Here is a 25,527-nt window from a genome sequence, read left to right as displayed (position 1 = left end):
AAAGAAACAAGGAAAGAAGAAAGGGAGCATCTTTGAGTCTCTCCATCTCACTGACAGAGCAAATCAAAAGCCTCAATTTCAGTACCCACAACAATAAAAGTAAAGATGCCTCTTATCTACAAGATAGTTACAGAAATCCAATATATTTCAATAAACTGATAGCTTAAAAGAGAACATTTATTGAGTACTCATTGTGTGCAGGATATCGTTCCAAGAAGTACTTAGGTTATCTCTTTAATCTTCACAAGAACTCTGTGATAGGATGCATTATCCACATTTTATGTATAATTCGGGTATATAAGATGAAATAACTTTTATAAAATGTCATATCTAGGGAGCCAGCAGGTGCCAGAGTGGTTAAGGCAGCCAGATCCCACATGGTTGACTCAGCAGGTTCAAGACCTGGACCTGGCAGTTTGAAAAACACACTGGGGTATATTTGCATGTGTGCCCAAATCCTGACAGGAGGAAGAAATGGAGGAGAAGGGGTTGTGGTGGTGACTCTTCCCCGTGGATGGTGCTTTCTTGTTTTCCTTCTCTCCTTCTCATATTGTCTTTCTCCAGTAAATACACATGTTTGTTGAGAAATTGTTTTTTTTTCTTGTAAATTCTCATCAAGGAGATAATTTTAATTCCACAAAGACCATAATCTTAACCATTATATAGTGTGAGAGACTTTTTATAGCTTCTTGCAAATCAAATGTAAAGCCTTCCCTGCTCTTGTCGAATTGAGCAGAGGCTTCTAAATTACAAACTACTAACAGGCATGTTATAATATTAGTAAAATAAGTAATTTTAGGTGCTAATAGTTGTAAAAAAATTACAGAAGTGGTTGTTATAGCATTACAATAGTGATAATCATAACAGCTACCTTACTTGAAGATTCTATAGAGTGATGGTCATTTAACATACGCATTTGCTGATACTGGACAAAGTTAGTGTCAAACTCATCTTTACTTTCTCATCTTTACTTTAAGAAAAGCAGACTAAGGCTTATAGTGTTCAACTGATTTTCCCAAAGGTCACACATCAGTATTTATGGGTCATTTCTTAAGGGAGGAACATTTCCCTCCACATGTAAACTAACTCAATTTGAGTTTAGCAATGATTTAGTTCATTTTGTCTATCCTGTACTTAAAGATGAAAATGTATTTTCCTCCTTATACTCTCAACTCTAGAAATCTCAGAGGGCCTATATCTACCTAAAGGCCCACTTTGTTTCTACAGAAGCTTTAGGAAATTCTGTGAACATCTGCTAGCTTGCAAAGTTGTATGTATTGACTGGAAACAGTTGTTTACTTTGAATAAAACTAATAGGATAAAATATTTTTTAAAAAAGAATTATTTTATTTAACTTTATTTATTTTTATTTGGCCAGAGAGGGACAGAGTGAGAGAGAGAGAGAGAGAGAGAAAGTGAGAAAGCAAGCAGTCAGGTCCAGGACTTGAACCACGGTTGGCCATGTGAGAGTTCAGTGCTCTTAACCATCACACCCCCTGCCAGTCCCCTAGGATGCAATATTGATGTCTGTCCCAAAGGTTTTCCAAATCATCGACTCAATCAGAATCCCATTGTCTAGTGACATAAAAAGAAATGCACAAGAGCAGAGGCAACAGAATAATTGGGTACAATGGCAAAGCCCCTGGGCCACTGTTTTAGCTTTATTAATGGGCCCTGTTACTCAAGGTAGCATGGGTGAGTCTCTTCCTTGCAGCCTGAAAGGCCTTGCACACTGCTTACTAAAATTCACAGATGACTGTGGAGAGCTGTATGCATACATGCTATTGTGCTAGGTGCTTGGGAACAGTCTGATGCAGTGTCAAGCATGCCTGAAAAGCTGGAGGATTTCAAAGGTCAACACAAAAGTGGCACACTGGGAAAGCCCTTTATCTGTAAAGGAAAAATACTGGCAGAAAATAGTAACATGCATAAAACTGTTTTAGGCCTGGTGATTTAGTGTTACTATTCGTAGTGTGAAATGCCATCATTTGTTCTTCATCAGTTTTAGTCTAACATAATTGTTCATTTTTACCCTAAATTTTCAACCTTCTTTACATAATTATGTTATAGCTCTCATAAAACTAATGACAGATAGTATAGAAAAATATTTAAATAATTTAAATTAAAATTTTAATTAATCTGTGGCCTGGGTATTCTTCATATTTGGATTGCCTGTTCTAAGTTACAGATCTTATTTCTGTGATATATATGTATATATATCCAGGAAGCAATTCTTACAATTTTCACCTATTTTACCAAAGACCACTGGTGGCTATCTCATAACTTGATGATAGACTTTTTCCCTGAGAGTTTGAAGAGTAGAAAAACACATCAAAAACATCACTCCCCAGAAAAGATGCAGTTGCTCCTTTTCATTCTGGAGACCTAAAATGCTTACAGCATAAGGCAAAGACCGCCCCCCACTCACACACCCACACACTTTTTTTCACTCTTCCCTTTACAACCTGAGCCTCAGCAAAGAGGCAAAGGCGAGCGCATTACTACATTAATGGACTGATAGACTATGGGACATCCCCCACTCCTGCTAACCCCTAATGGAATCCTCCAGTACAGCGACGGGAGGTGCTGTGTCATTCCTGTGCCTCCCTTTCCACCATCCTCCACCTTCACTTAGGAGCAATGTTGGAAATGGACTTCACTAGCCCTTTTAGTGTTAGGATAAAGGGATGTGGAAGACACATTGGGTGCCCAAAAGTGGCCTTGAACATAGCTCATTAATGGATGTTGAATGACCCTTTGGTTAAGGTCTTAATTTTAATTTTAACTATACACAATACTATCATATTATATGTTGATCTGTTCTAAGATATGTTGTTTGAGGACAGAGTATTTTAAATTCATTATGCCTTTTTATTAAGTTGATTCACTGTTCTCTCTACAATTACCTTTAATACATCAATTATATTTTACTATAATCTCATTACAGATATCAAGAATAGTATTTCTCATCCCATACCATGGTTGGTAATATATAGAAATATTGGGTTGTCCAAAAAGTCATGACATATTTTTCTATGCAAAAATGTGTCATGACTTTTCAGATAACTCAAAACATACACGTTTGTCTCTCTACAATGCACTCCTCAATCCCTGCCAGCCATTGCAGTATTCACCTCCAGAGAGAAAATAGCACCTCCAGGTTGTGAACAACCCATGAAGCCAGACACCATGAGCCCATTGAGAAGATGTAGTATTTCTCTTTATGTGACCACTGAGAAAATAATGTTATAGACATGGACTTCACTGAAGATGTCCTGTATCTACTCCCCTGGTGATCTCATCCCAATTTGTGGTTTTAATTATGCTAACATTTTTGCTAATTAACATTTCCAGATGTCTATTTTAAAGTGTAGACACAAATACATGATTGTCTATTGGATATATCTGTCTGAAATTCTTATTTTGTTGTCGTTGTTATAGGGTGCGTGCACTCACTAGAGAGAGAGACAGAAATCAAGAAATCATTCCCTAGGGGTCATGGGCACACTGCAATCCCTTCTGCTCCATTCCCCCTTGGGATTTTGGGCACGTACACGTGCCCAGCATGAGTTTTAAGCCCCCAGGACCAGGACTCAGACTGCAGTCGACTAAATGGGAGTTCAGCGGCGTAACTATATACCATCATCTGTTCCCTTTGTCTGGAATTCTAATAGCAATATTGAAATTCACTTGTTTAATACTGGATTCCTGACTCTGTTTACCATTCCAAAGTAACATGCCCAACCTTAGAATCAATCTGGACTTGCCTCCTCTCATAACCCTCTAAAAATATGTATGGAAATCTCATAGGCTCTACTTCAGAGTATATCTGAATTTCTGCCATTGCTCACTCCCCCTACTGCCCTGACTCTGGTTCAAGTCTTGATGATCATTTCTCAGTTGATAAACGGCAGCTGTTCCTCAAGCGGTCTTCTTCCATTCACCTTTGAACACTTTGAGCTGTCCAAACCCACCCGCCTGAGTAAGCTTTCAGAAAGATAAGTGATTTCATGTCATTCCTCTGGTCAGCAATGGCTTAGAGAAAAGCCGTGTGTAATTCAGGACTATGTTACTTCTCTCATCCCTTGTCTTGCTACTCTGGCAACATGGGCCTCCTTACTGCTTCCCTAATATGCCAGGAGCAGTTCAACTTTATAATTTTGCTCTAGCAATTCCCTCTGCCTGGAATGCTCTTCTCTCAGATTCCACTTGGTTAATTCCCTTCTCATGGTCAATGAGTAACCCTGACCACTCCAGCACAGAGACCTGACCCTCCTCACCCCTAGCACTGATGAAAGTCTTCATGCTACTATGCCGTCTCATTTTTCATAATGCTTGTCAACTTCTAATATGTTACATTATTTGCTCATTTATTATGTATATTATTTTCTTTGTCCCCTCAGTAGAAGATGAATTGCAGCAGGGCAGAGATCTCTGTCCATATCATTTATGGATATTGTCCACTAAGTCCCTGAATATGCCTGGTACCTAGTAGTTTCTGAATAAGCATTTATTGAAAAAGCAACTAAATGATACTTAACAGTAACCTTTGGTATAAATTATATTTAACAATAACCTTGGTATTTCTTTTCCCTGGTATGTAGAAGATGAAATTTTAAGACCTTAGTGGACCAGGTATAGTGGGCAAACAGGAGACAGCCACTGCACTACAGCTGAGGCCGCCCAAATTAGAAACAGACCAGGTACAGTGGCAGTGCCTGTGGTCCTAACTGGGAGGATCGCAGCACTTGGCAAGACCCTGTCAAAATCCCTACTGTGGTCTAGTCATGGTGGTGCAGGCGAAGGAGTGGTACATTGCCATGCTGATATCCATGTGGGAGGCCCCAGACTTGGATCTCAAATCCACTTGACACACCAGACACACCCTGAGGTGCGCCTGTGATCCTGGCTGGCTGGAGAGCTGGCAGAATCACAGCATGCTGATATCCTGTTGAGGGTAACTTTCCTCTCTTCCTCATAAAACAGAGAAATTAAAAAAAAATAGAAGAAGAAGAAGAAAAATAATTTATTTCTTTTTCTCCCCTGTTTTTTTTTCTCTCTCTCTTATTGAAAAAAAAAAAAAAGACTCCAAGAAAATAATTTAGTGTATAGAAAGAGAATTCACTAAAGCCAAGGAATTCATGATAATGTGTGTGTGTGTGTGTGAATTCATTGATGGTGCTTCTCTTTTTAAAAAAGAGAATTTAAATTAAATTTTACATTTTATTTATTAATTATTTTTTAGAGAGATTTTTGCCATAGGGTGTGTGCACTCACCAGAGAGACAGAGAGAGACATAGAGACAGAAAGCGAGAAATCACCCCCCAGGGGGGACAGCCACACCACAATCCCTTTTTATCCATTCTCCTCTTGGGATTTTGGGCATGCACGCACACACGCCTGGTGTGAGTTTTAAACACCATGTCTGGGACTCTATCCCTTGTTGATTATGTGGGAGCCCAGTGGTGTAACCATTACGCCATCAACTGGTCTCTAAATTTTGCATTTTAATAATTGTATACATTTACAATGTACAATGTGATGTGATTATGTTTACATTGTAGAATGTTAAATCTAATTAACATGTCTACCACCGTGCACACTTACTACATTTTTACTGGGAGAACATTAGAACCTAATCTTTAAGCAATTTTGAAATATACAGTGTTTTATTATTTATAGTCACCATTTTGTGTGACAGATCACAAAAGCTCATTCTTCCTGTCTAGCTGATATTCTGTACTCTTCTATCAGTATTTTCTCTTTTTCCACCACACCTCCCCTCACCCTCTGGCAGCCACCATTCTACTCTTTACTTCTATGAGTTCAACTCATTTTAGATATCTCATATGATGAGGTCATGCGTATTTGTCATTTGTGCCTGGCTTCTTTCACTTAGCAGAATATCCTCCAGGTTTACTCATATTGTCTCAAATGACAGAATCTCCTTTTTAATAACTGAATAGGTGAGAGGAAGGGAATCAATGAGAAAGATAGGTAAGGCATTTAAGTGACACAAAAGTGAAGGATTGTCTGTTAATGATAATGTATATGATATTGTCTTTGACTGGACTGTTATGCAGTATATTTATGCTGCAATAATTCATTTTATAAGCTGTTGTGATGGACAGTGATTGAATGTATAAAATTAAAAAACTAAATGGTATGCCATTTTGTGTGTATGTGTGAATATATCACATTTTCTTTACCTCTTCATGTGCTGATGGATACGAATTGATACTATATTCCACTATTGTGAATAATGCTACAGTGAACATGGGAGTTTGATTATTTCTTAAACATATTGATTTCATTTTCTTTGGATATATATCCAGAAGTGGGCTGCTGATTCCTTGATTTAGTGAATTCTCTCTATATACACCAAAACAAATACCCTATTTAAAAAAATAGGCAAAGGACTGTTCTTCAAAAGAATAAATACAAATGGTCAACAATTACATTAAAAAAAATGCCCACCAGCAGATGTATGGTTTCCAAATATTTTCTTTCAATCATGGGTCGTCTCTTTCCTCTATAAATTGTTTCCTCTGCTGTGCAGGAGCTTTTTAGTTTGATGCAGTCCTATCCATTTATGTTTGCTTTTCCCTGAGCCCTTAGGGTTATAAACTATGGGAGGCTGTACACCAGTGAATATCGCTGGTTTCTCAGAGAGCAAACAACTACACAATGCCAAAACCCATGATTGGCTCCCCTTCAAAACCTCATCTTCAAAATCATACTCTGATTGGCCACTTCCTATAGCAAATCGGTGAGCTTACAATCCCTCAGATTTGCATATCCGGCACCTCATGATTGGTCCACAAAAGCAACCAATCATAACCCACTTTCTACAATCCTTCATTAGCATATAGGACAACCAATCACTGCCCACCAACATATATATAACCACGATCCCTGGCCCACAATCGCCAGACGACCCTGAAGACCCTGAAGAGCTGTGACACTGCGTCGTCTCCGGACAACCCTGAAGAGCTATAACACTGTGTCATTTCTCCGTGCTGCCCACAATAAATGGACGACCCTGAAGAGTTGTAAAACTGCATCATCTCCATGTTGTAACACTGCGTCGTTCGTCCCGTCTCTCACTCCTTCCCTCAGGAAACCTGTTCGACTGTCCCCTGGTTCGGGACAATATCCAACAAACCTTTGCTGAGACCAATGTGATGAAGATACCAATCCTCAATTTTCTCCTAGTAATTTTACTTTTTCCAGTCTTATGTCTAAGTATTTAATCCATATGAGTGATTTTTGTTTATGACTTGAGATAAGGGTCTACATGTAGCTGTTTAGTTTACTTAGCACCATTTATTGAAGAGAATCTTCTTTCTCTACTGTTTGTTCTTGGAACCTTCGTCAAAAATCAGTTTTATTTCTAGGCTCACTATCCTGTTCCACTTGTCAGTGTATTTGATTTTATGCCAGTACCATGCCTTTTGATTACTATAGCTTTGTAATAGGTTTTGATGTAAGGCAGTACAATGTCTCCAGCTTTGTTCTTTTGGGGATATTTTGTGGTTCTAGGCAAATTTCAGAATTGGAATTTTATAGGGATTGCTTTAAATCTGTAGATTGATTTGGGTAGTATGAGCACTTTACCAATATTACTTCTTCTAATCCATGAACACTCGATATCTTTCCATTTATTTGTGTCACCTTAATGATAATGCTTACAATAGGAACTGAGCCTACTAATAGATTCTGAGTAACTATTGTCTAAATAGATTATTTAAAAGATAATTTTGGTAACCTTTTATGAAACAGAAAAACATCTCAACATCTCTGCAAGTTACAAAGCAGAGTAGACAGAGAATTGAAACATTTAATGCATTCCCAAGATGTCAGTTACAAGTAAAACTCATATTTTATTTTAATCAGGCCCAAAATCTTTGCTTTGTATCACTACTTCTTCCTTAAAACTTTCAAATCAAATATAAGTCCTCTCTGTTGTTCTCTGAAGTCTATGCTGTTTTAACTACTGATTTTGTGTAGTATACTTCAGTCTTTAAAATATATAAAAATATAGTTTTAAAAGAGAAACATAGAAAAATAATGGTTTCAAACTGTGCAAATATTTAATTCAAAAATAGAACAGCTATAGACAGAAGTGATATTTTTTTCATCTATTCTGCTAGTCAAGCAAATCATTACAACATCCTATTTGATAGCCTGCCCAGAAAATGTGGTAGCCCTACTGAATTATAAGCAATGTGAGACTCATAAAAGGAAATAAAATATATTATGTTTTCCCCTAATAGCAGTTAAGGTACACTACCTTTGTGGCACAGCAAATTAATATTATGCACATTGAATTGGCCAAACAGGCAATGTGATTTGGCAGGTCTGAAAAATGTTGTTACAAGTTATGTGTTTGGGCAAACCACAATCTCCCTTAAAAATCTTCAAGCAAACATTTTCATATAAGTTTAGTATTAGCATGTGTTTTTAAAAAGAAACACACTAAGCAATGGCTGTTAGCATGTGTCCAAGGAAAATGCAATTGTTTTCTCATTGCACACTCCCTGCTCTCATGGAGTTTACTATCTAATTGCCTCAAGAATTTAGGGGAGGGGGCTGGCAGGTGGCATGGTGGTTAAGGGCACTAGATTCCCACATGACCAACTGCAGTTGGAGTCCTGGATCTGGCAGTGTGCTTTCTTACTTTCTCCCTCTCTCTCTCTCTCTCTCTCTCCCTCCCTCCCTCCCTCCCTCCGTCCCTCTCTCCCTCCCTCTCTTACTAGGTTCCTCTCTGGTCAAATTAAAATAAACAAATAAATAAAGTTAAATAAAATAGTTCTTTTAATAAAAAAGAATTTAGGGTAATAAGGGCCAGCAAGTGGCATGGTGGTTAAAGACACTGTATTCTCACATAAGCAACCGCAATTCGAGTCCCAGGTCTGGTGGCTTGCTTTCTCACTTTCCTTCTCTCTCTCTCTCTCGAATCAAATTAAAAACTAATAATAACAAATTGAATTAAATAAATAAATAATTATAAAAAAGAATTTAGGGGAATATATTCAGAGGTATAAACAGTGTACACATTATGGTCTAGAGGTCATAGTAAAAAGAGCCTGTACAAGGGAAGATGGTAATTTAAGGCAGAGTTTACATAAGTTTTTTTTTAATTATATTTTGAATAATGTGTGGTTGAACATTATTGAACTAATGAAAATTTCACTTGTAAACAAAACTTTGACCCCATTTCAGCTGTATATAATGTCTTTATTTGATTATCTGGTATTTGAACTCAATAGAAGTCATTCTTTTCTTTTTCTTCTTTGTTATTTAACTTAGTTTAGACTCCCATCAAGAGACATTGCACGTGAGTAAGTGGACCAATTTTCATATGTGTTAGGCCTTTATGGAGTGCTAACTGCTGTATGTGGCCTTCAACACAATCAGCAAGGCAAGAAGAAACATCAGAGAAAAAACATGCTGAGAATTAGTTAGCAGATGGGAAAATACTTACAAAATGTATAAAATATCTAAATAAATTAAATGTACATAAAAGAGAGAAAGAGGTGTCACTTGTTTTATAGATTATATATATAATCTTTCTAGATTATATATACATATATATCATACAAAATATGTATAAGATATATATATAAATATGTATGATATATGTAACAAAAATATATGTGCATATATATTTATTTATTCAAGAAACTGCATTATATTTTGCTTACCTAAAGTTAAAATAAAGGTTGGCCCTGTAGTACGGTGGTTAAAGATGAATCCTATATGGCTAACCACAGTTCAAATTTCTGCCCTAGCAGCTTAAAAACCATGTTGAGTACATGTACATGTGTGCTCAAAATCCTAACAGGAAAGATAAATGGAGGAAAAAGGATTGTGTCATGACTTTGCTCCATGAGGGCATCCCTCTCTCTCTTTCTGGCTAGCACACATGCTCTCTGACAAGAACAATTTAAAATGAAAAAGTTCAAGCTGACCAGCATTTCAACATTGGAAGTTTATGAAAATTCAGGAAGGCAGGTGAAGGAGGGGTTAGAATCCCATGGCACATGAGGAGAGGGTTATGTACAAGGTATGAAGACCTCAGTTTTGACTCTATAGGATTTGACCAATTCTGGTGATTCTGCTCTCAGCCAGAAAAATAAATATATTTTCTCTGTCTCAGGATTTCTTCTTTCTCACTCACAACTTCTATAATATTGATTTCCCTTTCTTCTTTCATTGAACTGCCTGGATAGAAGGAACTTCCAATTGGTCCCAAGACTCAGGAACAGATCTTGTCTTTCTCTGTACACCCATCCAGTGATATGCTAAAGCCGGCTCTCACAGGCCAGACTATATACATCATGCTGTTAGCTTGAAATCAGCCAAGGTGGGAAGATTTACATTAAGGAAACTGCCAAATGCTACAAATGAGGGTGTTTGTTTGTTTTACAGAGAGCCAATTGTTAAACATTTACCAGCATACCACTGCCCAAATCCAACCATAAATTCTGTTGCCTCACCTACTACATTCATACAGTTATAAATTTAGTGTATAGAGGGTCGTTTGTTTAAATTTCCAGCAGTTGCTTATCACAAATTTCCAAAGGCACCATAAAGTTCATCTTTAGCTTATATTCGCCTTTCACCACAATTTAATGTTAAACATTATGATCCAATATCAGCCCGAGAGCGACAGAAAGAGAGAGTGGGAAAGCAAGAAAGCATCCCCCCTCCCAGGGCATAGTCATGCCACAACCCCTTCTCCTCCAGGTTTCTCTCCTTTACGGATTTTGAATACACATGCACACATGCCTGGAGTGTTTTCCAAGTCACTGGGTCCAGGACTTGAACTCCACCGTCAGTCCTGTGGGATCTAGCTCCAGTCCATGGACTGGCCCCAATCTAATATAAGGATTATTTTTAAAATCCATAGACATTGATATTCAAGATAATCAATTAACCAACCTGCCCACCAAACCATACACCATGCCTATGATTTGTCACTCTGTTATGCAGACTCCTCTATTATGTTGACCATATAGCAATTTAGCAATGAGAGCACAGCCCTTCGTTTTCAAGGAAAGATTTTCCTTCCCCTGCTTTCTCTCGGCACTGTGAGCACCCTACCAAAGAGGAAAGGAAAGGGAATTGCAAAGTGAGCTCAAACTTGAGTCCTTGACAGAAGTCCAGAAACAGTCAGAAGGCCTTGTGCAAATACACAATATCTTGCTAAGTGAAGAATTCAGATTTGTAGGTCACAAGTAGGCAAATCTTTGTTTCTTTTTTTAAAAAAAATTTTTAAAGAGACAGGGACCAGTAGTTTGCATAATGTCTATGACGCTGGACTCCCATGTAGTCAACCGTGGTTCAAGTCCCAGACATAGTGGCTTAAACTCATGCCGGGCACGAGTGTGAATATGCCCAAGAGCCTTAGAGAAGAATGGAGGAGAAGGGATTGCGTTGTGACCATACCCCCAGGGGGTGATTTCTAGCTTTCTATCTTTCTGTCTCTCTCTGTCTTTTTGGCAAGCGCATGCACCCTATAGCAAAAATCTCTCCAAAAAAAATTTTTTTTTTTTTAAAGCGAGATTTTTGCTATAAAGTGTGTGTACTCACTGGAGAGACAGACAGAGACCAAGAAATTACCCCCCAGGGATGGCTATGCCATAATCCCTTCTCCATTCTCCTCCTGGGATCTTGGACATGCATACACATGTGCTTGGCTGAGTTTTAAGCTTCCGGGTCCAGAACTTGAACTATGGTGAACTATGTGGGAATCCAGTGACGTAACCATTATGCCACTTGCTGGTTGCAGTGTGGGGAAAAACAAAAAACAAACAAAACAAAACAAAACAAAAACCCTCTTCCTTTCTATAAGTCACTTGCTATCAAAGCAAAGGCAAGATAAAATTATGTTTTTTCCCCGCATTCTAATTAGCATTGCTGTTCGCAATCATGTACATATTGGCAGAGTACATGACTTCTAATTTTAGAATATTTGTCACCATTCCCTTTCATGAATATAGAGCCAAGATTTCCTGCATTTAGTTAAGTGTCAATTCTTCATTTTGTATTTGCTGAATGGCGGGAAACCATTGCAGCACAGCCTCCTGTTTTTGAACTGTTATTCCACAACAGCCTCTGTGCCATGATCCCATGAACTATGACTTACTGAGCCACATACTCTATATACCACATTCTTTATCTATTTGAAAAAAAATAAAGTCGATTCCATTTTAGGACGTCCTCCTTCACTTAGTCGGCAATTATACAGTCTAATCACTCAGGATTTCTGCTAAGGGTTTGTTAATTAAGTTAATCTTCATTTTCACATGAAAAACTTACAAAAATGAAATTGATTGCACTGCTTGTAAAATAAGTGCCAGCCAAAGAATAATATTTGGATATTAGACAATATTATATAAGCATAGATAGCTTGCAGAACATAAATATTTGGTTGAAACAGATTCAATATATTACTATTGATAGGAGACATTACCTAAATAAAAATCAATGTTTGGCTTCAGCAAATATACTTAAATTACTAGCTCACCAAAGAACAGTATTTGCCTCCATGGCTTCCATCCCAGCAAACACCATGGGATGCATCCTTGCTATTACACGATACTCAGTGTGCTTTCTCTCAGTGTGCTTTTTCTCAGCTTCTGGGCAAGTTCATGTGCAGCAGAATTTGCATTCAACTAATTTTTTTTTAGAATTATTTATTTTATTTTATTTGCTATTATTATTCAATTTGACCAGAAAGAGACAGACAGAGAGAGAGAGAGTAAGAAAGCAAGCCACCAGGTCCAAGACTCTAACCATAGTTGGTCATGTGAGAGTTCAGCACCTTAACCACCATGCCACCTGCCAGCCCTAACAAATATTTTCTGATATTTAATGTTTATATGCATAGCACTTCTAGCATAGTTCTAGACTCTGTTTCCTTCTGCTTGCATCTCTTTTCTCAGAGGAATATGAAGCAACATCATCAACTGCAACTGAGGATAAGGAAAGACATGTTAGAGAGATCAGTGAGAAGGCATGAAATAGTCCTCTGTGGGATTCAGGGAGGGGAAGGGATAGGAAAATGTAGTACCATTCCTGAGTAACACTCAGGGACTACTTGAACCCAGTGTTTGTGGATTTAAAGTATATATATATATATTTTTTTTTCTTTTTCTGACCATATTCAGCTGTGTGGGTGCAGGCACAGGGTAGGCAGAGTAGGATATAAACAGAATAAGCTTTTGCTAAAAGAATATGAGCCACTGAGCAAGGGTAAAGCAGTGAATGTGTGTCAGGAAGTTGCTAGTGGTTGACCATAGACTTATAAGCTTGTGTGGAGGCAACTAAGAGACTTGATGGGACTGAGGACTTAGTGCTAACAGCAGAGGTGTTAATATACATAATAACCAAAGTATGTCATATAGAAATGAAGAATTTGAAATACTGAAAAAAAATTATACAAATAAATATAGACCTCAGTGGACACAGAAATGGTCTATTACCTGTTGATGATGTGTATAGTATTCTCAATTGGACTGGTCTGAGAAGTATTTCATGTTGGGTAAAGTCTCTTTACAAGCAAAATGATAAATAGTGATTGAATATTTAAAAAAATATTGGAATGATAATAATAATCTGGAAAAAATAATGAAAAGCTATCTGAGGATGATGATGGGGATTTTAATGTCTTTGTATTGACTGATATGCATGGTATTCCTTTTGGAAAAAGAAATGTAATACACTGTAAAGTTATATGTGATTCAGCATAATATAAACAAGATTATTATAATAATAAATAAAATAAAATTAAAAAATATATGTGCCACAAGTAAAAAAAGAAATAAAAAACACATAAATATAGGCCTCCACACATAGGTTATTTTCCTAAGAACCAAACTAAAACTACTTTGAAAGAGTTGGAATCTACAGTATTGTCTTCAAAAATAAATAGACATATTTCATACTCATTTTCTGAGGCAAGCTTAGCTAGTAAGTAATGAAACACATATTTTAAGACTTAATACTCTTTCTAGGGAAGGCAAACCTAATTTTCTGTCAAACAACTTAAAATGTGTCCTTACCAAAAAAAAAACAAAACCTCTTGATGGATGAAGATTAAAACTGGCAATCTGTTCTGAAGTTCTGCAAGGTGCTGACACAGTCTTAGGACAGAGATAATAAACATAATGTTATCAAGGCCATCATCGATCCATAAAAAAGTACATTAACATTTATCTATTTTCCAGACTTCAAAATACTCTGTTAATGACTTTACAGGAGAAATGAGACTTCTGTATTTATTCCTTGACTAGATTTTGCTAATAGATAATTTTTTAATAAATAGAATAAAAAGCGAAGAGAATATTTCTGTCATGACTGTGATTTCTTTATGTACGATCTTGATGCTGCAAAGATCAATCTCTTCGTCTTTCTTGTACACACAGAAGTATAGGCAACATATGAAACAATGGCAGCAACTAAAAAGCTATCTATAGGGACAAGCAGTTGGGGTAATGGCGGTGTTGTTGGACTCCCATGTAGTCAACAGTGGTTGGAGTCCCAGACCTGGTGGCTTGAATTCACGCTGGGTGCATGTGTGTGCGTGCCCAAGATCCCAAGAGGAGAATGGAGGAGAAGGGATTGTGGTGTGGCCATCCTCCCTGGGGGGTGATTTCTATCTTTCTATCTCTCTGTCTTTCTGGGAGTGCATGCGCCCTATAGCAAAAACCTCTCCAAAAAAAGGTTATCTATAAGCCTGAGAACTATAATGAACCACACCAAAAGTCATTCTCTCTGTCTCCTTGTTCTGCTATCTCAAGATGACATTTCCCAGTATCTTTTGTATGCAGCCATAGGACTAACTAAGTTCTGCCCATGGCATGTGAGAGGCAAAGAGTCCAAGACAGTGAGTATGCCTCCTCACACCTAATTTCCCCTTCCCAGGAACTTGAACTTCAATGTGGCAATGATTCAATTTATTCTCTACAGACCACCAAACAGTGCTCTCAGAGATGGTGGAGTAACTACTGAAAGACTCTGAATGACCAAAGAGTCTGTGCTGGATAGACCATTACCATCAGCACTGCTACATGAAACAGAAATGAACTTTTTTAGTTCTTTAAGCCACTATTTTCTTGATTCTGTTTGATACAGCATTTAAGTTTTACCCTGATCAAATAGTACCATCACATAGTTGCTAACTATTGCATGTAAGGTATATAAACCGTTTGTCACAAGAATCCAAAATTCTGGGCACAACATCCCCAAAATATATCACAATGTCTAATAAATGAAGGCAATTATAAACAACTAATAAAGTTTTCATACAGAAAGAGATATCAATCTTTCCTGAATGTGAATTAACAATCTGGCAACTATTCTGAACTAAATTCAATTTTTCAACAAGGGAGAAAGAGGATTATCTCTCTCACCCAAAAGGAGCAGGTGGCGTCTTGTAATGTGCCCAGACCAGGGCCAGAGGCTTCTTGGGTTCACTCAAGCTGCACCTGAGGCTTCTCTTGCCTTGGGATAGGTTTTGGAGCATTGCTAATTGAAAATTGAGTCAAAGAACAGGAGATTTAAATTTGATGTAGGAAACATAGCCCAAATTAAGCCATCATAGAATTATTGCTATTATTATCATTATTATTTTGTAGAGAGAGATTTTTGCTATAGGGTATGCAAGTTCACCAGAGAGGCAGAGAGAGAGAGAGAGACAGAAAGCAAGAAATCATCCCCCAGGAGGGATGGCCACACCTCAATCCCTTCTTCTCCATTCTCTTCTTGGGATTTTGGGCACACATGCACATGTGCCTGTTGTGTGTTTAAGGGTTAGGAATTAGAACCGCAGTCGACTATTTGGGAATCTAGCAATGTAATCATTATGCCATTTGCTGGTCCCCATAATAGAATTATTAAAATGATCAAGAATTTAGAAGCTCCATTGTCTAAAATTTGAAACAACACTTTCTTCCATTGCAGAGTTTAATTTACTCAGTATTTGCTTCAAAGGGCTTAAAAGATATTCTCAAAAGGGGCTGTTTGTGTTTAAAAATGACATTTTCCAAGTGAAAACAAATTTCATGTTTTCCCTTTTACCTTACTAGTAAAGCTGGAGGAATTTTTGAGTAAGAAACAATGCTTTCTTATTTATTCAGGTAGTCAATTCTAACAAAGGTAATTTGTCAGGACTCTTGGTTGTTTGAGACAAAATTCAATACAAACCAGCTTAAACACAAAAGGGGAATTTGTTGGCTCATACTTGAAATGACAGAAATGGCAGAGACGCTTGGCTCCAAGAATTTCTCTCCCCTTCCCTTTTCTGCTTGTCTCTGCTTGTCTTTATTCACTCCTACAGAGTTTTCCTAACAGAGAAGGATACTGCCTTTGAGAGCCCTCAGTACCTATCTCTTTGTCTTCAAGATGCAAGAGGCAAGCAGAACTCTTCTTCATTCATTCCAGCAGAAGACTCTCTGGAAAGGCTCTGATAGGCTCCACTTTAATCACATGTGAATCACTGTGACCAGGAAGATGGGGAAGTATAATTGGCAGAGCTTTGTTCACATGTGTACTCCTGGATGGGGGATTCTAGAGAACAGAAGTTAAGAGGTTTAAGTCTCTTAACATCTCTTCATTTATAATTTGGAAAAATGATCGGATTGGGTTTGGAATATTTAAACAACACTTTTGCTGTTTCTTACTCTAAATAATTAACTCTTTATCCTAATTAACTTGATTTTAAAAAATCTAACAAATCCATGACAATGGTACTAGCATTAATTGTGCTTCATCTCAAAAATAATTTTCCTATTAGAAGTTCAAGTTTATGGTTTGGTTATTCTATATTCCTGTGAGATTAGCAACCTTGGAAAGGAAATGATATGGCTCAAGTTTTAAATACTCATATACGTACTTCATACAATGTAATGTTAACTTGCGGATAAGACTGGCTTACCTAAATTTGTGATTTATAAAGCACTTATTATATAAAGAAAGGTGTGTAAAAATAGGGAAAACATAATTCCTACTTAAGAGGTTTACATAATAACTCTGGAGGCCATTGCGATAGGGCATCATGATAATTAATACTGTGAACTGCTTCCTGGAGGGGCAAACAGAGGTAATTTTGGCTGAATGTTACAATTCACAATTCAATTTGGCATAGCATCTTGCATAAAAGTGTATCCCAAACCACTTTACAGAAGTGAAATTTCCATTCTCAAGCCAATATATGCTATACATTACCGAACAGCTGTGTGCAAACATTGCCTCATGGAAAAAAAAAATAATCTAAGGCATTAAGTCATGAGATGAAAATCCAAAAGAGAACTAAGAGACATAGATGGCTAGGGCAGGAAAGAGGGAGAAGAGGAGAGACCAGTAAGAAAAAGAATATGTTAATTTGCAAGATTGAGAAATGGATCTGTGATGAGATGAAGACATAAATGATGCTTTTTCTCGGAAAAAGTTGAAGGTGAGACAATATTTTTATTCAATCCAAAAGAGCAGTAAAAATTAAATAAACAGAAAAAAGTATGAGGTAAATATTAACACACCAGGACCAGCAGTTAGCGTAATGGCTATATCGCTGAACTCCCATGTAGCCGACCATGGTTCGAGTCCTGGACCCAGCGGCTTAAACTCATGCCGGGCATGTGTGCATGTGTGCCCAAGATCCTGAGAGGAGAATGGAGAAGAGATTGTGGCGTGGCCGGCTCCCCCTGGGGGGTGATTTCTCGCTTTCTGTCTCTCTGTCTCTCTCTGTCTTTCTGGCGAGCGCACGCACCCTATAGTAAAAACCTCTGGGGGAGGGAAGTGTAACATTAACAAACCTTCCAAATAGTGAAACAATTAGATGGGATTAATACTCTCATAGTATTATGAGATAAAGGTGACAAAATGTTGTATTTCGAGTTCATCTGAACTGTGGTAAACTATTATCTACACAAATTAGAGGATGAGACACACTGTTAAAGCTAATTTCACAAGCATAAACATTATACATGAACTGTGTACTTAATGACAAATAGAAATTTATATAATATATTTAATACCAGGATCAGCAGATGGCATAATGATTATGTTGCTGGACTCTCATGCAATTAACCATGGTTTGAGCGCTAGACCCTGAGACTTTAAACTCATGATGGGCACATGTGCAAGCATGCCCAATATCCCAAAAGGACAATGGAAGAGAAGGGATTGCAGCATGGCTAACCCCCCAGGGGGTGATTTCTCACTTTCTGTCTCTCTGTCTCTGTCTCTCTGATGAGAACATGTGCACTATAGCAAAAAAATCTCTCTCTCTCTCTCTAAAAATATATATATATTCATGTAAACATACATATATATTTAATATGTTAATTAATTATATGTGTGTGTGTGTGTACTTAATACCAAAACACATCAGTAAGATCACTTTTAGTATCTTGCCTGGTTTTAAAAAAATCATAAAATGCCAATTTGTATTTTATTTTTGTTCTACAAGTACCACTCAGTGGGGAATGGTATCTAAAAAATGACAAATTACAGTTTCCTGTAAACTAGATTCATAATATAAAAATCTTCTTAAAAACTTAAATATATGTAAGTGGAGATTACTCCAGAAAATACAAAAAGTCAGAATAATCTGATTATTTAGGCTTTTTATAACTTAAAAAATAGTAAAATATTTTATAAAATTCAAGTTCTCCATTTTTAAAGCTACTTGAAGCTTAAGTTTCTATTTCAAATGTCATCTACATAGCAAATTAATCTATGTACTACATGCATCACAAATATTCAGGGTGCATGAACTCCAAGGTGATCCACTTAACAAAGAGTTCACAGAACTCATTAAAAGTTAGTACTTCTTTTAAGGAGATATACTTTTGAATATTGGAGGTTTCCACACAAAAATAAGATTAACCGTGTAGCTTGTGTAAATTATTTATGTTTGGCATCTTCCCATTGAAATGTGGCAGGTGCCTCATTTTACATGACACATATACCCCTGTGCATGAAAAATAAAGAAAGTAAATTCACACTGCATTATTTTTTTCCAGTGTTTGGAAATACTGAACTCCTCAGACAAACCTGAACAATTTTCCAGAGACAATTTGATACAGGTTCCAGTTACACTGCTGAGGTGATTCTCCCCAGTCCTAGCCTCATCCCAGAGTCCAGTTGTCTCAAAATCTTCCATCATCTTGTTGAGAGCTATGTTAGAGCTTGCCCAATCAGTAGCAGTGAAGAGATTGAAGCACTATATCCAGAAATGGTATACCGATGTGTTTTGCTTAGTTCACACAGTGATCTTTAAAAATAAGTTGGTTGTCAACATTTAAAAAGCTGGAGTTTCCAACTACCATGTAAGATTTCCTGGTTATTTGAAAAACTGAAATATCTGGCATGCTTACATCACTTCCCTCTAAGCCAACAACTGGCTAGAGCTGAATCTCGGGTACAGGTGGAGTCAGAAATGACAATCCAGCCTGGGCAGACTACTCTGGTGGCTGTTGTCAATACTGTGCCATTCTCAATAAAGAGAAGCAGCATATAGGGGGACTTCAAAAAGTTCATGGAAATTCGGACCAGCAGTTAGCGTAATGGCTATGACGCTGGATTCCCATGTAGTCAACCGCAGTTCGAGGCCTGGACCCGATGGCTTAAACTCACGCCGGGCGCGTGTGCGTATGTGTCCAAGATCCCAAGAGGAGAATGAAGGAGAAGGGATTGCGGCGTGGCCATCCCCCCTGGGGGGTGATTTCTTGCTTTGTCTCTCTCTGTCTTTCTGGCAAACGCATGTTCCTTATAGCGAAAATCTCTCCAAAAAAAAAAAAAAAAGTTCATGGAAAACTGAAATGAAACTATGAGTTTAGATTAACTGATAATATTTTAAAACTCTCTACTTTTGGGACCAGCAGTTAGTGTAATGGCTATGTCGTTGGACTCCCACGTAGTCGACCGCGGTTTGCGTCCCAAACCCAGTGGCTTAAAACTCATGCCGGGAGCGTGTGCGTGCGTGTCCAAGATCCTGAGAGGAGAATGGAAGAGAAGGGATTGCGGCGGGGCCATCCCCTCTGGGGGGTGATTTCTCACTTTCTGTCTCTCTGCCTCTCTCTGTCTGTCTGGCGAGCGCACGCGCCCTATAGCAAAAACCTCTCCAAAAAAAAAAAAAAATTAGTACTTTTTTTTATAATTCACATTTTTAGTGAACGTTTGGAAAGTAGTAGAAAAAAACCACATACACACATACATACAACTGCGCTCCAAAAACCTGCATTTGACTTGCGTATGTGCATGAGGTGTTCATTTTTATGACAAAAGGAGTCCACGACTTTTGGCAATTTCTCCAAAGATTGGGTGTCATTAAAATGTCCAAGAGCTGTTCACTGAGCTTCAATTTCCCCTTAGCTGTGAAGTCCCACTGGCTTCACAGAGTTGTCTTGAAGATCAATTTGAATGGAGTGTGAAAGCGCAGAGATCACAATACAAATGGCGCTATTACCAGAATGGCTGCCATCATGAGTTATTCACTTTATTCACTTGTGTGAATATTTCAGTATCATACAAGAGGTAAAATCTTCTATCATCTTTTTGAGAGCTACGTGAGAGCTTGCCCAATTAGTAGCAGTGAAGGGATTGAAGCACTATATCCAGAAATGGTATATAGATGTGTTTGTTTAGTTCACACAGTGATCTTTAAAAAAATCGGTTGTCAACATTTAAAAAGCAGGAGTTTCCATATATAATATAAAATTTCCTGGTTGTTTGGCATGCTTAAGTCATTTTCCTCTAAGTCAACAACTGGAGAGAGCTGAATCCAGGGTCCTGTGCTCCCCATTGTTGAATCTGCCCTTCTGCTCCCCTCCTCTTGACTGGCTGACAGGCCACGTAGGTGTCCCTAGTCTACAGTTAACCCTAAATCTGACCTGAGTATAATCACTTTGCTTTGAAAGTGCACCAAGCAAAGTGTCACCCACTCCCGTCCTTTTTTGTTCTTAGATGTTCTTTCAAGCTTCAAATATAGAATAGCTAGACTAAACATTCAAGCAATTGAGGGCAAACTGTCTACATTGTCTACATATATTGCCTTTTCTTTTTTTAAAAATTATTTATTTATCCACTCATTTATTTGTTTATTTTTAATTTGACAAGAGAGAGATACAGAGAGAGAGAGGGGAAGGTGAGAAAGCAAGCCACCAGATCTGGGACTCAAACCATGGTCGGCCATGTGGCAGTGTCCAGTGCCTTAACCACCACGCCACCTGCTGGTCCCCACATATATTGCCTTTTCTATTAGTGAATTCTTGTCCTTTGAAAGACCATCCTCTCAGGAACAGTGAATGGCAAGATCCATTATGTGACCCTCGACCCTAAGATCCAAGAAAGAGGCAGGCAATGTGACTGGAGGAAATCTACGGTGCAGTCAATGGTAAATCCTGACTGAGTCATCACTTTTTCATACACAAGTCAATAGGTATGGAGAAATAAACAAATTGTTCACATATCACTTGGGAGAACTTGAAATGAATCAGCAAATCAAAGAGCCTCCTAGTTTTGATCTGAGCAAAACTGTCACAAGATAAAAAACATGAAATATAAACTGGGATTTGTTTCCCTTAAATTTCATAGCTTACAAGAGATTTCATAAGGCTGACTTTTCTCTGGAATTTATGAGAAGGAAGAATCCCTGTGGAAATTAAAAATGCATGTTGCATGATTAAGGATTGGAGAGCTCCTGTTCTTCCCTTTTTTAAGTCAAATGTTCCCTCATGTTATTAAGGAACCCATTCATGAGCAGACTTCTGTAGATTAAAATGGAAGGACAAAACATGGTGCAGGAAAACCCATTCATCAATAGGTATGATTAGAATGAACTTATTTCCAATACCAATTCTTAAACTTCAGTCCAAGATTATATGTTTTAAGATATACTCTATTTTTCTGAATTGGAAATTTTGAATCTTAGAATTTTAGATTCAAAGAAGACTATATGAGTTACCTAGAGCTACAAAAGATTTCAAGATTTATACAGTCACAGGACCAGCAGTTAGTGTAATGGCTATGTCACTGAACTCCCATGTAGCCAACTATGGTTCGAGTCCCGGACCCGGTGGCTTAAACTCACACCTAGTGCGTGTGCGTGCGTGTCTAAGATCCTGAGAGGAGAATGGAGGAGAAGCGATTGCAGCATGGCCACCCTCCCTGGGGAGTGATTTCTCGCTTTCTAGCTCTCTGTCTCTCTCTGTCTTTCTGGCAAACGCACGCTCCCTATAGCAAAAACCTCTCCAAAAAAAAACATGAAAAAAAAAAAAAACAAAAAAAAAAAAAAAAAAAGAAAAGATTTATACAGTCATTGGCAAGCTAAAATTTCTGCTGGACCATGAACTATAGTAAATGCTTTAACAAAAGCTATGTGGTATAACAGAGGTCATCCATTTCAGCAATAGAGCCTGTAGGAAGTTTTTCTAAACCTAATTGCAGGGGTCATTTGGGTCAGAACAAGGCTGCACTGTAAATCTGCCATTCTTAGAGAGCCAACTTTCTTACTGCATATTGAACTAATAGTCCCTCTATGAAACTATGTAAGCTAGATTCTGTGCCACTGTAGTAAAATGCTCCTCAATAAACTTGTTTTCACAAGAAGTTTGCCCACTCATGCATCCCAAAGCTGTTGTAATCTTCATTGTTGAGACTGATCTAATGGCAAGGACATTATTCTATTGCTTGACATGTTTAAAGTTCTCTAATGAATAAAGCTAACAGCTTATGGCTGCTTCGACTATCACTTGATTACCCTGAAGGGATTTTTTTTTGTCTTTAAAATTGGCCTCCTAGTTTGTTTTTAACTACCTTGTGCACAGAGGTCTGAAGGGGAAAGCAGATCAAAGATCAACTCGCAACATAAAAAGCAGCTGTAGTTAATTAAAGGCAAATGAAGGACATCTGACTAGATTCTTTATGAGCCGCCTTGTCACACATTCAACAGTCTATAATCTCTGTGACCTTGTCCGTTGGTCCTGAACTGTCGCCAAACCTGAGAAATGGATACGTCTCAAGTTATATATGAATGGAAAAAGAGAAATGTTCAGGGTGTGGCTTAAGAAAGAGGAATTGATATGGAAGAAGAACAAAAAGAAAGTGGAGTTACTTAGAATGTATAGAAGTCACTTGGTGTTTCCATTAGAAATATATTTCCCACATAAGAAATAAAGTGATTTGCTATAGAGTTAAACCTAGATATTCAGATTATAAAAGCTAACATTTGGGAGATAAAATGCAACATTTCTGCTATGATGTAAAAGAAAATTAAGAATACTCTTATAGCATCCAGTATTTATGTTTTAAATTTACAATTGATCCTATTTTTAAAAAGTTATTCAAATCTAAATTGCTCAAGTAAAACAATAACTTGACGTAATTTAAAAAGTAATACACGTTCATTCCAAAAGCAAAAAAATTTCAGAAACACATTGGGGAGAAAAGTCTAGCCTCTCAGAGAATTTTGTAATGATTTATATTTAAATCAAGAGAAAATTTTTTTACATAGTGTGATAATAGCACTATATCTATGTTTATAGATGGCCAAGATGACTATAATGATGGTTGATGGAGCAAATGGTCTGCATTTTGGCAAGTCATTTAACTTCTATCAGAAACAGGAAAATGACTGTAAAGATCTACAAGGATCCTTAAAGATGCAGCTCCAGTGTGGATAAAGGAAATGACACAGAATCCTCCATAATCCCCAAAACAATTGAATAGCTCCTGGCTTTACCTGTTAGTTTACTTGCTAGGGACCCAAAATGATACACACCATGCCTGATTTTTCACTTTCTGGAGTTCATAAGGAAAACGCCTATGTCACAGGGCTGTGTAAGAAAATAGGAGGAGAAATCATATATTTGGAAATTGTAAAGAATTAATTATTAATTAACTACTATTAGCCATAATTGAGGTGAAGAGGATCCTAAAAAATCAGTGAGAACCTACCTTTGAGGAACTTTTATCCTGTACTTGGAGGAACAAAATATAAACAAGTAAATTGGCAATAAATATTTGAAAATAACTTTATAGTGTAGCAGTGTGCAAGTAATTATCAAATCAACTGCAAAAATCTATGAAGGGACTATGAAGTAAAGAGCATAGGATTTTGATTTACTTATTTGTTTTTTAACAAACCTGTCAGAGCTAACTAACACAAATGAGTTCTACCGTTTTCCAATTTGTGACCTTGGCCATCTAAAAACTTATTAAAACTCACTGCCACTGTTTAAAACATTTTGGGGTTCTAGAAGGTTTCCTTAAGCCTGTGCCATATAATTTTAAATAACTTAGAGTGACATTTTTGAAGATGGATTCACTTTCTGGAAAGAATCAAGCATCAGATGAAACTAAGGGTAGTGAATGCAGAGGCTGATCAGACAGGAAAATACCACCTTAGATACTACCATGGTTTGTCCTCCACAACTCACGTAGAAATTTAATTGCCATTGTAACAGTTTTAAGAGGTGGGACCTTTAAGAGGTGATTAAGCCACGAGAGGCTCCCTCTCATGGGTGGGATTGGTGCCCTTATAAAAGGGGGGGTTTGGTTCCCTTTTGTCCCTTTCATACTCATTTTTACTTTTCCACTATGGAATGACTAGACAGGAAGGCCCTTGCCAGATGCCAGACCCTCAATTGAGGACTTCCTAGCATTCAGAACTGTGAGTCAATAAATTTCTTTTCATTATAAATTACCCAGTCTGTGGTACTCTGTTACAGAAGTACAAAATAGACTAAGTCAGAAACCAAAAGAAATATGGCCACAAAAATAATAAAACTGATCACATTATGAAGACCAATTATATTTAAAGAGTGTTCCAAGAGTGAGTTTCTAAAAAGTATTTTGATTAAGGCAGTGCCTTGAAATAAGGTGCTAGTTTAAAGAATAATATTCCATCTAGTGAACAAATTTTGGTTCATTCCTCTTTATTTAAAAAGTACTAGCTACTTTGTATTCTGCAATTTGATAGGACTCGAGAGGAAGAAGATACAGGCAAGTTTTATAGTCAACTTTGAATTTGATTTGTTATTGAAAGATAGATAAAATATGGTTGAGAAAGTAAATAATACATTTGAGAGAGGTAGAATGAGGTAATTTAGTAGGAAGGGGCTACTGGATAACCCAGGCATAGGTTGTCATGACCCAGTGAGGGAGGGTGGCACAGGAAACAGAGGATCTTGAAGGATATTTTAGAAGTAGAGGGAAAGATGGCTAGAATGTGAAGAACGAGGACAATAGAAAGGATGGATACATAAGACTTCAGAACAGGAGATGGTGGTTTCATGAATGGAAAATAGATTTGAGGTGACACTGGTTAATCTAGTTTTAGATACATTAGATGGCCACTGAAACCATGGGAGGGGATGAGACTATCCAGCACAACCTGCAAGTGAGAAGAAAAGATGGCCTAGGATCAAACTGCAAGGAATACCAATACCTTGACATGATTTTTTGCTTTTAAGTCAGTTTCACATTCATTTTTGCATATTGTAGCAAGGCATATTA

At 37.5% G+C, this 25,527-nt stretch overlaps 1 protein-coding gene across 1 annotated transcript in view; it reads right to left on the bottom strand.

Moving 5' to 3' along the window:
* Positions 1–25,527, bottom strand: part of SLC25A21 (solute carrier family 25 member 21) — a 545,709-nt gene that overhangs the window by 217,683 nt on the left and 302,499 nt on the right. The gene's annotated exons all lie outside the window — the stretch shown is intronic.

This window comes from Tupaia chinensis, unplaced genomic scaffold (assembly GCF_000334495.1).
Source record: "Tupaia chinensis unplaced genomic scaffold, TupChi_1.0 Scaffold000350_1, whole genome shotgun sequence".
NCBI classification, from domain to species: Eukaryota; Metazoa; Chordata; class Mammalia; order Scandentia; family Tupaiidae; genus Tupaia; species Tupaia belangeri.
The sequence above is the reverse complement of the archived record's forward strand: the minus strand, read 5'-3'. Positions and strand labels throughout refer to the sequence as shown.